The 17713-nt window shown below is 32.8% G+C and overlaps 1 long non-coding RNA gene across 3 annotated transcripts; it reads right to left on the bottom strand.

Annotated features, from left to right (window-relative positions):
• Positions 1–771: 771 nt before the first annotated feature.
• On the bottom strand, positions 772–17438 carry LOC111415684 (uncharacterized). 3 transcript variants are annotated; one of them, XR_002706430.2, is made up of 6 exons: positions 16654–17438; positions 15781–16097; positions 15598–15720; positions 14646–14932; positions 14187–14343; positions 772–1732 (listed from the first exon to the last, which is right to left on the bottom strand). It is a non-coding gene; the product is annotated as an uncharacterized lncRNA (long non-coding RNA). The 3 variants fall into 3 exon arrangements; XR_011641286.1 differs by lacking the exon at positions 16654–17438 and adding an exon at positions 16477–16562; XR_011641287.1 differs by lacking the exons at positions 15598–15720; positions 15781–16097; positions 16654–17438 and adding an exon at positions 15130–15561.
• Between the last annotated feature and the right edge of the window lie 275 nt (positions 17439–17713).

Here is a 17713-nt window from a genome sequence, read left to right as displayed (position 1 = left end):
ATAGAAACAAACCCCAAGAAATCTTTACGATGCTTATCAGCACAAACAAATTTATCTCTTGGTTCATGTCAAAAGGCTTGTAAAAAAGTGTTGGGTATGCATCCATACAAGGTGACTGTGGTTCATCAGCTGCAGTTTCCTGATTTTCCTCGTCGCCTGCAGTACTGTCATTGGTTTAACGAAGTTTTAAATAATGATAACATGTTAGACCTCACATTTTTCAGTGACGAAGCATGGTTTCATTTGAGTGGTTATGTAAATTCACAAAACTGTCGAATATGGGCTGCAGAAAATCCACATGTGTTTGTTAAAAGTCCTTTACATCCTCAAAAAGTTGGTGTTTGGTTGGCAATGTCTAGAAGAAGAATTATTGGCCCTATTTTCTTTGATGAAAACATCAATGCAACAAATTATCGAGAAATAATTCTAAATCAATTTATCGAGCAACTTCACGATGATGAATTGAGGCAGGGTTACTTCCAACAAGATGGAGCAACTACACATACCGCAGGAAGGACATTGGAACATTTGCATCAGTTGTTTGATGACAGGGTAAAGCAGAGATCGATGGCCTCCTCGCTCACCTGACTTGACGCCATTAGATTATTTTATGTTTGGATACTTAAAAACTAAAGTATCCTGTAATCAATTACATAATTTGGATGAATTACGTGAAGCAATTACAGAAGCCGTTCAAGGTATTACTCCAGAAACACTGCAAAATGTGTTCAACAATATGAAACGAAGAGTGACCTTATGTTTAGATCAAAATGGACAACATTTCCAACATTTATTATAACAAAATGTGAAAAAATTCAATATTAGTTAATTTCAAAACATAAATAAATGACTTATTTAATTATATTAAATATATTAATTATTAAATAAATATAAATTGATTTTATACATATTTTTTGTAAGGACCTATAAATATTTGGTAAATAAAAGCGAAATAAAATTTGTTGTCTGTAATAAATTTGTCCGTTATATCCGAAGTCCGCAATAAAAGTTGTTTCATTAAAAACAGTAGGTGGTGCATCCGTGCATAGATGAGACGCTTAAAAATGAGTGAAAATGGTCACATGACCGAGCCTGGCCCGTCCCTAGAGCTTCCTCCCCTCATACGGCAACTCTCCATAGACTTATAAGCAAGAGTTACATTATGGATACTTTAACAAAACAAATTATCAAAAAACAGATCCCAAAATGTACAGGTTGCACGTACACATGCATTCCACAAAGAATTATTCTGAAGCTATGTGGCAATTACTCTTTGTAGAACACTTGTCTACTATCCATAGCACAGCCATAAAAGACTGGTTCTTAACTACATATCACAAATATGAAATCTTTAAGATATCTCAGCAGCATATTGTGGAAATAATATACAAATATATGTTGGTCTGATAATAACCCACATGTAACAGTGGAAAGTCACGTTCAGCATCAATTTTCCTATTTCGTGATTAATTTGATAGACCCACTGAAGGAAGTTCCATTGAATATCAGACAAAATACACCGTGTTAATTCATCATACCCGACGTTATTATTGGAAGTATGCAACCAAATGCGCAAATCGCGTATTGCAACACCAATGCTGTGATATTGGTTGCACACTTGCAATGATGACGTCGGGTACACTAATTATGACTGTATTTACTATCAGTGTAATGGCCCCATTTTATTTGCACAATGATTGACCATCTTAAATCCATGCAATTCGTCCACAAGCTGAAACAAAATGAAAAACATGTAATTAACTAATTAATAACCATTGCAATTCATTAATTTATATGCACTATCTATTTGACACTTCATAATTATTAGGAAAAATTATTATTGTGAATGCTTTCACATGGTGCGTAGTAGGAGAAAATTATAATTGGTTGTTCATTTATGTTAAAAAATTTTTAGTAGTTTCATTATTAATGTTAATTTAAACCAAACTTGTGTGTGTTGGAAGATACACAGAAGATATCTTCTTGTTGGGTAATTTTGAAAGCAAATAACTTTACCATGAAACCATGGAAGAAAACACGATTATGGAGAAAGAATGATCAACCAACTCGACAAAAGTGACAACGGAGATTTTTTACACCTGTATTTGTTGTAATTTAAATATGTCTTTTGAATTGAATTTATTACTGATACATACAATGCGCGCGTAATGTATGGAAACATGAAAACATCTTTTTAACGGCTTCTTCAATTTGAAAATTTTTTTATGTATATAGGATACATAACCTTGCGAATTCAAACTTTCTATCGGCAATGTTGCCAAATTTATAGTTTCTGAGATAACATTATAAAACTTTTTTTTTAAATGAGATACTATATTTTTAAATTTCATAAGAGATATTCTTATTATTTATTCAGTAATATATTTGTATACCTAGGTTTGTAAATGTAATTGCTTAGAAATTACAATTTACAATTTTTGCCCTCAACAAATGAGGGCCATGAAAGAAAAATAAATGATACGAAACTTGTTTTTGCAACAAAAACCACTTTTGACAGACTGCTAGTGTGTATGAAAAGGCCTTTTACAAAATTCGAATGAGATCTACTTTGAGAACTTAAGTTCTAAGAGTAATTAGTTTTGGACGGTTTATTAAAACTAAACTTGTGATAAAAAGATATGGCACATTTAACAGAACGGAGAATGAAATTAGCCAAAGTTCCGTACGCAAGATCCTTAAGGAAGAAAAATGGCATCCTTATAAGTACAATTTGTTCAAGAATTGAACGAAAATGATCCACATCGGAGGATGCAAAAGGATGCGTAAATAAATCATTTTTCTGACGAGGCAACTTTCCTTTTGGTACAGGAAGAAGGGAATGGCCAGCAAGATCTCTCGACTTAACACCACTGGATTATTTCTTATGGGGATATTTAAAAGGTAAAATTTACGTGAATAGGATTGAATTACAGAAGAAATAGCGCTTATGTCATCAGAAACCATTCATTTTGTAAGCAATTACATTTACAAACCTAGGTATACAAATATATCACTGAATAGGTAATAAATGTATCTCTTATAAAGTGTAAAAATATACAGTGTCTCATTAAAAAAAAAAAGGTTTTATAATTTTATCGCAGAAACTATAAATTTAGCAACATCGCTAACAGAAAATTTGAATTCGTAAAGTTATGTAAGTTATACATAATAACTATAATAAGCCATACACATAAATTTTTGTTAAATTGATCAAGCCATTAAAAAGATTTCTTCATGTTTCCGTACATTACGCGCGCACTGTATATTTAGTATTTAAAATAAACTTATAAAGGTATGCAGGGAAAATATGAAATTATTACTAAACATCTAGCGACAAAGAGGTGCAAAAGATTTTTGAATAATGCCGTTTCCTCGTCTAAAATGGAACAGTTTTTTCGCAGTGCTTGCTTTGGCAACACGGAAAAACAACTAGCATTAGCGGAAGGGCTATTTGCTTTCCACAAGATTCCACACATAAACCACAATCAATGTTTCAGATCACTGGATTGTACGTCGCGAATGATCAAAACATTATACGACAAAAAATTTGCATGTGCAAGGACAAAACACGAAGCAATTATTTGTAATGTTTTTTCACCATGTTCGTTTTCCCAATTGCAGAAAGAATTAGAAAAATGCGCATTTATATCCATATATTCTGATGCTTCCAACCATAAAGATTTAAAATTATTTCCCACAATTGTTAGATTTTTTGATCCAGAAACAGGAATTAAAATTAAAATATTAGATTTTGTTTAATTGCCGGGTGAAACTTCACAAATAATTTTTGATTCAATAAGTACTATTTTAATAAGTTGAACAATAAAATTATTGCCTATTGTGCGGATAACACTAACGCAAATTTTGCTGGAAAAGTTAGATCAATAACGTTTTTACGAAACTTAACGAACATTTGAACCAAAAAATTATTGGAGTAGGTTGTGCAGCGCACATTCTACATAATACTATTCAAACAGCATCTAACTTACTTCCAGTTGATATTGAAAATATTATTGCAAAAATTTATTCGTATTTTTATATATTTTTTTTTTATTTTTATTTTTTTTTTTTTTATTTTTTTATTTTTTTTTTTTATTTTTATTTTTTTTATTTTTATTTTTTTATTTTTATATTTTTATTTTTATACTGTGCGTGTTGAAAGTTTGAAGGATCTTTGTGAAAGCGCAGAAATCGAATATAAAAGAATTCTTGGTTACAGCAAAACACGATGGTTAGCTCTTTTACCAGCTGTAGAAAATATTTTAAAAATATACGAACCATTAAAATCATACTTTTTATCACAAGATAAATGTCCAAGAATATTGCAGCTCTTTTTTGAAAATAACACATCGCAAATTTGCTTCAGTTCATCCACAACCAAGCTACATTATTTCACAATGCTGTGAAAATTATTAAAGGGGCAAAATTTCAATTACGGAAGTGTCAAATGAAATCTATAATTTAAAAACAAAATTACGAGAAAGAATTGATAACAATTACATTCCTTTAATTATTCGAAAAGACATCACTAGGTTGGAGGAACAAGGTGCCATTAACCTTTCGTTACTCACACGCGGACTCATAGTCCTCACAAAAATAGTTTGTTATATGACAATAAAACCCTTCGGAGTAAACGTTGATAGTTCTATGTACCTGGAGTACACACTATTTAGGACATTTAGCCAATATTTTAGCCGTTTTTGTAACCTTCTTTACTTTGTATTTTAAATTGCGGTGTCCCGCACCAACATATTTTATGGTATGACAATAAAACACTTCGGAGTAAACGTTTAGAGTTCTATGTACCTGGAGTACTCACCATTTAGAAGATTTATCCAATATTTAAGTCGTTTTTATACCCTTCTTTACTTTGTATTTTAAATTGCGGAGTCGGTGAGTCCGCTATAAGCGACGGTGCTGTGAAGTTCAAAAGTGTAATAAGCAATGGCTACATACAAAAAAGAACAAGAACGATTGAGCCGACTTATGGACGTGTGTTTGCAAGAGATGGAAGAGGAAGAAGACGATGAAAACTTAGAAGACTGCGAAGAAGATGACGAAGTAGCGGAAAATCTTGCCGATAAAGAGGAGGCGGAAAATTCTTGTAGTGAACAGGACCATTCTACAAAATGGCAAAAACATGGTTCACGTCGAAATGTAAGAACGCATGCCGAGAATATAATAAAACATTTGCCGGGTCCAAAAGCTTCGCTAAAAGGTACCAAGAATTATTTAGAAATTTGAAAGTATTTTTTCAACATAGTTATAATAAACACCATTACGATTTGCACCAACAAATACATTCAAAAACACCAAGAAAACTATAGTAGAGAAATGGATACGAAACTGAATACTGCTTGATTTAATGAATTATTTTGGTCTAACTCAAATAATACAAACGGCCTCTCGCGTTACAGTTTCCTCTTCAACTTTAATTGATTTAATTTTTATATCTGATCTGAATTTGGTTCTTGATAGTGGCGTTAGTTACTTTAAAGCATCTGACCAAGACTTGACCTATTGTTTACTAGATGTAAAACATAAAGAGTCTTGTTCGTATTTACGAACCTTCAGATCTTATAATAATTTTGATTACGATCGCTTTCAATCTGATATATTTCAACTACCTTTTTTTAATATATTTGATATAGTGGACATAAATGATAAGGCGGATTATTTTAATACTCTTTTAATTGATTTGATGGATCGGCATGTGCCTATAATTACCGCCCGTTTCACTAAACCGCCGGCCCCATGGTTGACTTACACAATTCGAAAAATGCAGCGTCTCAGAGATTCTGCATATGGGTCTTTTAAGAAAAGTAATAGTCAAGCGACATGGGAATATTATAAGTCCTTGCGTAATTTAACAAATCAAGCGATTCGTAGGGAAAAGCGTGCATATTTTGAGTATACTCTTGGGAAATGTGCTTATCATGGTCGAGAAATATAGGACTTTTTAAGGCATGTAAATGTAGCTCCAAAGGGAAAAACAATAATTCACGATTGTTTAAAAGATCCGTAACAAATTAATGATTTTTTTGTAGACTCTATTCCTGCAATGTCAATGAGTCGGGAGTTGTATAACTTTTACATTTCCAATCCAGTTAATAACAATTCATTCAAGTTCCGTGAGGTTAGTGAAGACTGTGTTACAGATTATTGCATCTCTTCGCAAAAACTGTGCGGGCGTTCATGGTCTAAACATTTCATTTATTCAATTGCGTTCCCCACATATAGTACTATATCTTACTCATTTAATAAATGCTTATCTTGCAGAAAGTGTCTTCCCTGCATGTTGGTCAAGCCATTACCAAGAAAGTCAAATGTTACAGTGTTTGGTCACTTAAGACGAATAAGTATTCTGCCTGTTTTGGGAAAGTTGGCTGAAAGAATTATTGAAGCGCAGCTGAAGGAATATGTAAATATTTGCAATATTCTGCCCAGCGTACAATCGGGTATTAGGAAGTGTCATGGATGTGCGACAGCACTGCTCAGCATAGTCGACGATGTGTTGCGGGCATCTGATGAGGGTAAAATGACCTTACTCTGCTTGCTTGATTGTAGTAAGGCCTTCGATACTCTGAATCATTCAGTAATGTTTGCGATTTTGCTTAGCTATCTTCGTGATCAGGTGCAATGTGTTGAGGTTTACAGAGATCGCTTCTGGGACCCCTTCTATACTCTATTTAGATTTCTTTCATAAAATTTTTGTCTCACTCTAATTGTCACTTTTATGCTGATGACACGCAGCTATACATCTCGTTTTTCACCACGAGGTAGACACTGCCTGTGATAGGTTGAATGAACTTGAACAGTTAGGAGTTTTGTCCCGTAAACATTCTTTACGTTTGAATGCTGCGAAAACCGAATTAATTTTGTTTGGTTCTAAAAAAACTAGAAGTGTCAATGCATACCACTAAAAACTTGCGTCCGCAGATTAGGTTTGTTACTGGATGAGGGGCTCACCTTTTCGAAGTACGTTAATAAGTGTACGTAGCGATCGTATGCGGCATTAAAAATGACGCTGTTTTCTACCTTTGAGAACTAAAATTTTATTATGTGAAACGTTAGTTCTTTCTCATCTGAATTTCTGTGATGTTGTTTATGGACCTAATATTTCCGCCAGAGATAGGTGTAAGCTGCAGAGTATACAAAATGCCTGCTTGGGGCTAATATACGGTATTAGGAGGCGGCAGCACGTATCTTACAAGCATAAAGTTGTTCCATGGTTAAATATGTGCAATCGAAGACTGCTTCACTCCGCTACGCTGTTCCACACTGTTGTTATTGGCGGGAAACCTGCTTGTCTTTACCATAAAATAAAATTTAGATCTGATGTGCATACATTGAACTTAAGGTTTAAGGGCAATTTGACTCCACAACATAAACATCTTAAATAAGTAGTAATATAAGTAAAAGTCTTAAAACGATTAAATATGTATACAGGGTGTATCTGAATGACTTCAACAAACTTCAAGGGGTGATTCTTTAGTGAATTTTAAGGGTACTTTAATATATGAACCATGGGCGACTTCGGCCTCCCTCGGGAGCTACGCCCCTCCAAAAATGGCGGAAAATTTTGGTTTAATTTTTTTTTCTCAAAAACCATAAACGCTAGGAAAATGAAATTTAGGGAATATGTTTAACTCATAATAGGGCACGTTTTGATACTATTTGTACTTTCAACCTACCCTTCTAAACTACTAAACGTAACCACCCCCTTTACATTTTTGCAAACATTTTTTTTATGCAGATGATAGATACATTAGAAAAATTTTCCATAGGTAGATAAAAGTATCCTAAAACTTTTTTGTCTCTCTAAAATTTTTCCAAAAACCACTAATTTTTGAGAAAAAAAATAATAAAGCAAACACTGCCCGTTCAACAACGGGGTTGTCGATGAAAAGTTGGAATGAATTTTTAATAAAAATATCTTAGTAGGCTTTGCAATCTTTGTCAGAAATATTTTTGACGTTTAAATGTCAGTGTTTTTCTTACTATTATTATTGTTTTTCAAATTAATTTTTGAATAAAGTTTACGTATTTTACGCTCGTTCACTGGACGTTTTAAAATTTTAAATAAAACTATAATAATAGTAAGAAAACCACTGAAATTTAAATGTCAAAAATATTTCTAACAAAGATTGCAAAGCCTACTAAGATTTTTTCATTAAAAATTCATTCCAACTGTTGATTAACAACCCTACAACTTAACAGTTAGTGTTTGCTTAATTTTTTTTTTTCAGAAATTATTAAATTCTAGAAGAACATCAGAGAGACAAAAAAGTTTTAGAATAGTTTTATCTGTCTAACTGAAAATTTTCCAATGTATTTATCATCTTCATAAAAAAAATCTAGGCATAAATTGAACGGGGGTGGTTACGTTTAGCAGTTTAGAAGGGTAGGTTGAAAGTACAAATAGGGTCAAAACGTGCCCTATTATGAGTTAAACATATTCCCCAAATTTAATTTTCCTAGCGTTTATGGTTTTTGAGAAAAGCAAATTTAACCAAAATTTTCCACCATTTTTGGAGGGGTGTAGCTCCTTAGGGGAGCCGAAGTCGCCCATGGTTTATATATCAAAGTACCCTTAAAATTGCCTAAAGAATCACCCCCTGAAGTTTGGGCACGTCATTCAGATACGCCCTGTATATATGTATATATATTTTTTTGATAATACCGAGAGATCAAAAAAGCCGGTCCGCTAAAAACTACTTTCCCAAGCGCTTGATACCAATACTTACTTTCCTTGTCACAGCCTCCTCCCATTTCTACTTGTTTTTAATTTTCAACGTTCTTATTGGTCGACGAGGTGATATCGATTTTTAGTTTCAATGGTTTCGATCAGCTGAGCTCAGAGTCGTGTTCTTGGTTTTGGCCACGTTTGGAGTTTTCAATATTTCATTATGAATTTATTGCGGTTTTATTTAATATTATCTGTCTTTATTAAGACAAAAATTCGATTGTGATTTTTCTCTAAGGTAAATAATTATTTTATTTTAAATCGGTTTGGTATAAATTTCGTTGATTTATTTTTAGGTTAAATCATACCGTTCACCTTAGAAGAAAAGTTTCAAAGTTTCTTTTCAAATCTTATCTTCGAAATAGAGTAAAAGATCAAAATGGGGTATGAAAATATTCAACAAGTCTTTGTGTAGAAGAATTTAGGGAGACATGCCTGGAAAATGTACTGAATTACCTTATGTCATGACATTAGGAAAGTTGTCAAAGTGCTTTGTTACAAGAATTCATTGAATAATTACATGATGATGAATTGAAAGAAGGGTTTTTTCAACATGACAATGCAACTGCATGAACAAACAAAAGATTCCTTCATGAATTTCATGATGATTGAGTAATCAGTAGAGGATGTTGGCCACCTCGCTCACCCGATCTAACCCCACTAGATTTCTTTTTATTCGGTCATTTCAAAAATTCTGTCTACAAAAACCGTTTACAGACCATAGAAGAATTGGAAGATGCAATACTACACAATGTTCAACAAATAACTGCAGAGCAACTTGTACAGGTCTTCGATAATATGAAAAGAAGAATCACTTTATGTTTAGAAAAGAATGGTCAAGATTTTGAATTCGTTTTATAATAAATAAAACTTCTAAACCTTTATTTTTATAATAAAATAAAAGATCTTTTTTTGATTTATGAAATAAATTAATTACAAAAGAATAGTTTAAAGGGTTTTCTTTTTATTAATTAATCCTTTTTAATTATTTTCATCATAATTTAAATTTACATCCACCAATCTAACTCCAGAGAGAATTTATTTCGAATTTTCTTTAACGAGAGTAAAATTTTTAATTTTGTGCGTGTCAGTTTTTAAGGTTATGTTTACTAAACTAAAAGTTTCCTCCCATTTCCCCACCACTATTAAATCAAGTGGAAGGAGGGTGTGACCGCTGTGACGAGGGCAGTAAGTATTGGTATCAAGCGCTTGGGAAAGTAGTTTTTAGCGGACCGGCTTTCTTGATCGCATTGTACTGTATTGTATGGTTGAAAATAAAGGATTTATTATTATTATTAAGTTAAAATAAAAATCAAGAGGATTGAGGTCGGGAGATCGCGATGACCAAGTCATTGGACCACCTCGTCCTATCCATCTTCCAGAAAACACATTATCTAGATGTTGCCGATTATATAAGATATTATAAAACTTTTACTACAATCTGTTCCATCTATTAATCATTATTTATCATAAGAAATAAATCCCCAAGTTTATGCGTATAGGTTGAGAATCAGCCTGTATAAGAGCAATGTTAATACAGTGACCTATAAAAACTTAAAATCAAAAGAATTCATGACAAAAGAAGGTCTTATACAAGGTGGAGGATCGACTCCAACTCAAGTCATAACCTATATGGATGAGATAACAAAAAGTGTAAAGTGAGATAAAGGGATTCCTTGTCGAATATAGCAAATCTAAGCTAGAGGCGAAAAAGAAGTAAATGAAAGTTTAACACGTTGACTGCCATGAGAAGCGTAACTTGATGCAGCGTAACTTATAAAAAAATATCTACATTACATTATCTTCAGAAACTGTTGAATTTCATTTTTAATATGAAAAAGTCGGCAATAAGTTGCAGTTAACAATCATTTACATAAAACAATTGCATAAAAATAATAAATAAAAAAACATTATTACCCTGATTTATACAGGGTGTTTCGGTGACTCAGGGAACAAATGTATCCACATATACAAGAGTGAAAATGATAACTATTAAAATTAGTAAAAGTCCTCAAATTGCAAAGATACAGGCCAGCAAAGTTAGGAAATTTTAACACATTTTTCTAAATATCTTAAACACTATTTATGATAAAGCGTTGAAATTTGGTACGGTGTAAACTAATATCAAGTAAAATCATTAGGCAATTTTTGAGTTGGATCGGTCCGCGGAAACCTTTTTTATTCTATCATAGGGTTATGATAGAATAATTTATTTTTGCAGTTTTTTCAATTTGGTTTAGAAACTTCTAGCACTCTTAGAGAATATTGAGAAAAACCACCCCATTGACGCCCAGCATCTGATTTATCATCAGTTTTACATATGCACATTTGAGGTTAAGTGAAATGTGGATAAGCAAGTAAACTTATGTGATTTTAGTTAGAAATATATTTATAAGTATATTCTATCAAAATATAGTTAGTATATTGTTTATTTGAACTAAAAACCAGTTCTTTGTCACTTAGAACTAGTCGGTGTTATTGTGAAAAGTGAAAATGCCGTTGAGGTAAGTTTATTGATATTTATTATTTGGTTCGATTCATTTTAAAATATTTTTGATCAACAATACCTTGTCTATACACTACCAATATTACTATCAATTGTTGATTTCCCGGTTTTCAATACTTTTATCTCGTTTTTTTCAATAAATACATAACATATGATATATTATACGGTGGACGTTGTTGAGTTGTTTTTGTTTTATCGCAGAAAAAAATTTTACAACGCATCGGATCCCCGTGATTCTGAACAATTACTCAACTTTTTCGAAGAACTTAGTTCTGATGACGAGTACTATTTACAAGTAAATGGTAGTACAAATTTAGGTAAAATTAATAATAGTACTAGTTCTCTTTCCACCTAAAGACAGAGCAGATACAGATATAGATGATGCATCAAGTGATGAACAAAATGAAGCTTCCGTTAGAACAATTGACAAAGGTGTTCTAAGAGGCCCCATGGAAATTTTTGGTACAAATCATGACAATGAGAAGGAAGAAGTGCTACTGCACAAGACATCAGAAAATTACATCTAATGATGATGACGATATGAATATCCCTTTAGCTATGCTCTTCAAGAAAGAATTGAGAGATAAAGAAATTAGGAATAATATAAAAACGCGAAAATGAGAAACAAGAAACTTCGTAAGGAATTCAGATAAAGTTAAAATTTCTGCAACACCAGCACCTAATTTTGTACAGAAAATAAAGGATGAAAATCTAGAGCCTATCGATATTTTGAGATTATTCTATAATGAAGAATTTATGACATTTGTGTGCAATGAAATGGAGAAATATGCAACTTTCAAAGGTGTCCACGACTTTCGCGTCACGACAGATGTGCTATATAAATATTTTGCTATTCTTCTTTTGTCAGGTTATAGCAAAGTTCCTAATCATAGACTGTATTGGGAAACTAAGGCAGACACTTACAACAGTTTGGTGAGTAATAGCATTTCATGTAATAGATTTGAGCTTCTTCACAAATACCTGCACTTCAATGACAATTCCAATATTGATCCTGGCAACAAACTTTACAAAATTCAGCCACTACTGGATCACGTAAATAACCAGTCACAGAAAATGTTCGAGCGACTAGGTACATCATTTTCTATAGATGAAGCAATGGAACCGTACTATGGGCATGAAGCAATTTATAAAAGGAAAGCCTATAAGATATGATTTTAAAATTTGGTGTCTAACGAGATCTGAAGGTTATCTACTAAAATTTAGTCCGTATTGTGGAGCTGGTGATAAAATTCAAGGAAAGACTTTGGGCTCTAGTGTATGCGAAAAGCTCTGCTTAGACCATATACCTAAACAAAGCACTCATTATATTTTTGTAGCAATATTTGTACATTTATTCAACTCGCTGATGTTGCAGCATACATTTCAATCATACAACATAAATTGCATTGGTACAATAAGGTCAGATAGAATAGAAAAGCTCCACTGAAGGATTTGAAGAAAGAGAGTAGAGGATCAATACATGGTTTAACGGATATAGCCAATGGAGTATCACTAATACGTTGGAATGTTAATAATCAAGTGACCTTGGCGACAAATGTTCTGGATTCTGATTTATGTTTTTCAAAGGGCAGTTGTAAGCGATGGTCGAAAAAAGAAAAGTCAATTATTACAGTCGATCAACCAACACTGATAAGTCTGTATAACCAAGGAATGGGCGGGGTTGATTTATTCGACAAGCAACGAGGTCTTTATAGAATCAGAATAAGATCTATGAAATGGTATTGGCCATACGTACGATTTTGCCTAAATAGCTTTGCTATTGTAAATATGTGGTTACTATACCGATTCGCAAATCCTAAAACAAAGATGCTCGACTTTATAAGAAGAATAGTACTAGCAACTCTAACAGCTCCAGATTATGTAGCTGGTCCGAAGCCTAAATCTTCTAAAGTTGTTCTTAACGAAGTGCGATACGACACAACGAATCATATAGTTGATAAAATAGCAACACAACGTAGATGCGAAAGTTGTGGAAAATGTGCAAAATACATTTGCATCAAATGTAACATTGCTTTGCACCCTGATAATTGTTTCAGACTTTACCATATAAAATAATATACATATATTACCTTGTATGATTTGCATTAAAATATATTATACTTCAAATATACACCAAAATAACAACACATTTTTACATATTTTCTCTAGATTTTTTATCTTGCAGTTGTTTTGTTTACTCAGGTAAGGTTGACACTACCTGGTGCACCAAAACCACTGGTGCCCCAAGGTTTATATATAAAAGGTTGTCTAGGTTCGTACGCAACCACACTGCGCATTATGTCACATGTGGAAAATAATACCGCCAAGCAATTCAAATTAAACAAATGCATGGAGCACCACATGGCCATGAGGTTGCGTGCGCAGTCCGTGATCGCTTACGTCACGAAACACTCCTGCTCTTGCCCCTCGCCCACAAACTAAAATCAAAGTATTGCAGCATAGGAACTTAGACAACCTTTAATATATAAACCTTGCTGGTGCCCAGCATATGATATATATAATACTTGAAAAAAAACATACTTTGAAATAAAATAACTGTCTGACTAATTAAGTAATATTCTGAAAGAAAAAAAAAACAAGATAAAACAAAAAAAAAACTACCCAGGCGTCAATGGGTTAAATGCGAAAATGTTATGCTCTGAATTTAATAAGACAAAAAAAAAATAAAATAAATTATCTGAATTGAAAATGACAAGTGAAAATCGAACTGAGCCATCATAACTATTATTTATGCAAAATTTCCAAGTGTAGATTTAGCTAAATCCATTTTTAATTTGTTTTAGTTGATTTAATAAAAGAATCCAAAAACAAATAAATTAAAAATCAACAAAAAATAAACAAAAAAGGACAACGCTAACAGGAATAATAACAAAAGTACATAAAATAACAAGACAAGCATAATTAAACTATTACCTGTTAAACTGAGAAATTGTCTTCAAAAGTTAGACTATATGAAAACCATAGTCGGTGTCACTACATTGCTGTTCAAAATAAATTTCTTAAAGGTGTTTGTAATTTCAGTGCACAGTTAACTGGTGAACAACTGACACAAATCGGTAAATCCGATCACCTAAAATACAAAAAAAAAATATTAGATAAAAATATATCTTACATTTTAAATTGAAATGTATTATTGTAACTACTCAGAAGTAAATGTCCTCAATGTATTTTTTATCTGTCAGAATGATAGATTTAAAAGAACATAATTTATGAATATATTAAGAACAATTCAAGCTGAGGAAATGTGACGTAGTCTTGATATCACTGAAACTGCCAGATAAAGTAGTATTAGGGATTATGCAATATCATTAAAATTTTATTAAAATGGGTGAATAAAAAATTAAAATTAAGCTAAATGTTCAAATAATATACCTTGGGCAGCTCCTAAACGATTTTTAATATCTTCTTAACAATTCCCTAAGGCATCAAGAATTATTCACTAAACTTCTTCTCAGATTCTGACTTTTTGTTTATCACAAGTATTTGGTCCAGTTGTGTAAACTTAAAGGAAGAATTCCGGCAGAGTCAAATTTGATGATATTGCTGTCCAGTCAACTGGGCTTCTTCTGCCAATTCATCCATTGGGAAATAATTGGTTTAAATAAACTCGAACAGGAAGGTGGTGGTGTCGCGCCATCTTATTGGAGAAATGACTGCCCCTGGAATTGAATTTATTTATTTTGGATGCAAACAGAATTAAGCGCAAAGTAGCAGCCAGAAAAAATTACAAAAACAAACTGATAAAACAAAGTAAGTAATATAATCAATTTAGTAAGTAAATGCCAATTTCAAGAATACATTTACAATTATAAAATAAGTTTCTGTTCATTATATATTTTTTTATAAAAATTCTTACCTAATCCATATATATCTAGTTCATAATCATCTTCGCAATGCAGAATTGAAAATTTGTATGTTTTTTGTTTTTATTCGATGACAATTGAAGGAAGTTTTGAGGTAAACGTTACAAGAGACATGTGCAATATTTGGACATTTCTAGGTTATCCTGCATTATAGGGTGATGAAATGAAACTGACATGGGGTGGGGAACTCAGCGGTTGTGTCTGTGTGTGTGTGTGTCCGCACAAAATAGACATCGCTCTACCATTAGTTGAGCTTGTGGCCACTAGATGGCATAATTATGAAGCGGAATTGAAAAATACATGTTTTTCTTAAATTTTAACTTTTAAATCAGCGGCGGCTCGCGGGGCTTTCAAAAGCGGAGGATAAATTAAATATTAAAAAAAATTTTTCACGTACTATAACTATAAAGTATATAACTATAAATTAAAGTTAAGAAAGAGTACTTCAAAATGATAAATACCTCCTCTGACGAGTTGCCACTGCAAAACATTTGTTTTTTATTGTTTAAAAATTAAAAAAAATGTTTTTTCATGTTGAATATATCTGCATTCCACTATGCACTAGTCTTTTTACTATAGTTTATCTGCAAAATGAAACAAAAATGATAGGAAATAGAAAATTGAATAATAAATATGATACTTACCATACTGGGTACTGCACCCTAACACACACGAGCAACGCTGAAAAAATATCCCGACTCTTGAATTTATTGCGCCAAATAAATTCATGTAGGTAAGAGGTAAAGAGGGCTTCTGAAGTACCACATTGGCGCTTCAGTTTCCTCTTCGCCCTCATCCACATATTTCATATTTCTGTGTGTGAATAGTGGGATCGTCGGGATCCACGAAATTTTCTTCATGAGTTATTACCTCGTGTTCATAAATACCACCTCCTATTTGGTTAATATTTCTGTACGCCCTCCACCCGTCGGAAATAATAATTGTACCTGGGAGCACATATCTAAAAAAAAAACATATTCATTTAATTTTCAAGTATTCCTTTTCCACTGGCAAATAGGCGGTTAATTTGGGAAAACAATTTTTAGTTAATACTTGCTCCACACTTCATTAAATCCAAAATAAAGTTTACACAATTACATTTAAGTCGCATATACGCTTATTTTATACTCCCGTTTGATAAATTTTTAACGATAAATCCGAATTTATCAGATCGAATGAATTTATTTAATCGGAGTAATTAACGATAATCTAAAATAAGCATATTCAACTCAAATTTAAGTCTGTAAACTTTATTTTGGATTAAATGATGTGGGGAGCAAGTATTAACTAAAAATTGTTTTCCTATGTTAACCACCTATTTCCCAGTGGGAACGGCTTACCCGATATAATTTATATAGGGTCATCTAAACTCAATGCTCCACAGTTTATACGTAATTGTTTAATTTTTCAAAAACAAATCCTTTACATTAAATATTATTTTTTTATTTTACCTCTTTGTATAAAAACAGTGTGGCGTTTAGTTTGGCTGACTCTGTACATAATATGTATATATGTACCTTTCAATAATTGGGGTTAGGGTATTCTTCGTTCTATCTGGCACCTCCACCAGAAAGCAGTTGCCACTACCTCGTGCAATACCCCCAAAAACCCAGTGGCCTTCACGCCATTGTCCACGGTGGTATTTACGATGGAAAAATTTCGATTCATCAATTTCCACCATTTTGGACAACAGCGTGTTCTCATCGAATCCTCCTACTTGGGTAGGATTGTCGACAAGGTGCTGTTCAGTTATGTCCCGACAAAAGTTGTACCAATCCACTATGGTGTGGGTGGATCTTTCTCCCAATTTGGCGTCACGCGCCGCCTCATACTGCGGGTGCTCCCTCGCCCATCCATATATAATGTCCAAAATTTGTGCCAATTTCAGCTTGCTATTCTGAAAGAATGAGCCGGCTCGTATTGACACGTTTTTTCTGCATTCCTTGCAGGTCCACTGCTTTCCATCGCTGATGCATGCTCTCCTTGTCAGCGACATAGTAATGTGGCAATTATCACATTCTTTCGAATTTGATAAAAGTCGCCGTGTTGCCAAAAAACGAATTGTGTCGTCAATGGTTGAAATAAAATTGCAGTACAGATCACGTGCTGAAAACGTCTCTGCTAACATTATTTCAAGCGGCAAAATTGTCGCAACATCGACGATTGTTGATTTCTACAGCGCTGTTTATGAAAAAAACCGTTAACACCACAAAAGAAGCTTCTTCGAGATCAACTTTTCTTTGAATGGAAAATGGAAACCGAATGGCATCCAGATCATCCAGATGTCACGTACAACTAATACCAAGTAATACGAGGTCAACGAAAGAATGCGTCACAGAAACGACATCTGGTGGCACGTATAGTTTACTTTCCTATTAATAGATGGCGCGATAAAATTATTTTACATTTTTAGATACATTTTATTTTTATTACTTTTGTATGTATTTGTTGAGCACTATTTAATTACAAAAACAATTTTACATTTTAAGTATGATGCAGTTAACACTTGATTTACGTGAACCTGATTCAGCGGTGTCCTATCTCAACATGCGTACAGTTTTACGCAAAAGTATTGGC

The sequence above is a fragment of the Onthophagus taurus genome, chromosome 8 (assembly GCF_036711975.1).
Source record: "Onthophagus taurus isolate NC chromosome 8, IU_Otau_3.0, whole genome shotgun sequence".
NCBI classification, from domain to species: Eukaryota; Metazoa; Arthropoda; class Insecta; order Coleoptera; family Scarabaeidae; genus Onthophagus; species Onthophagus taurus.
This window is presented reverse-complemented; position numbering and strand designations above follow the sequence as displayed.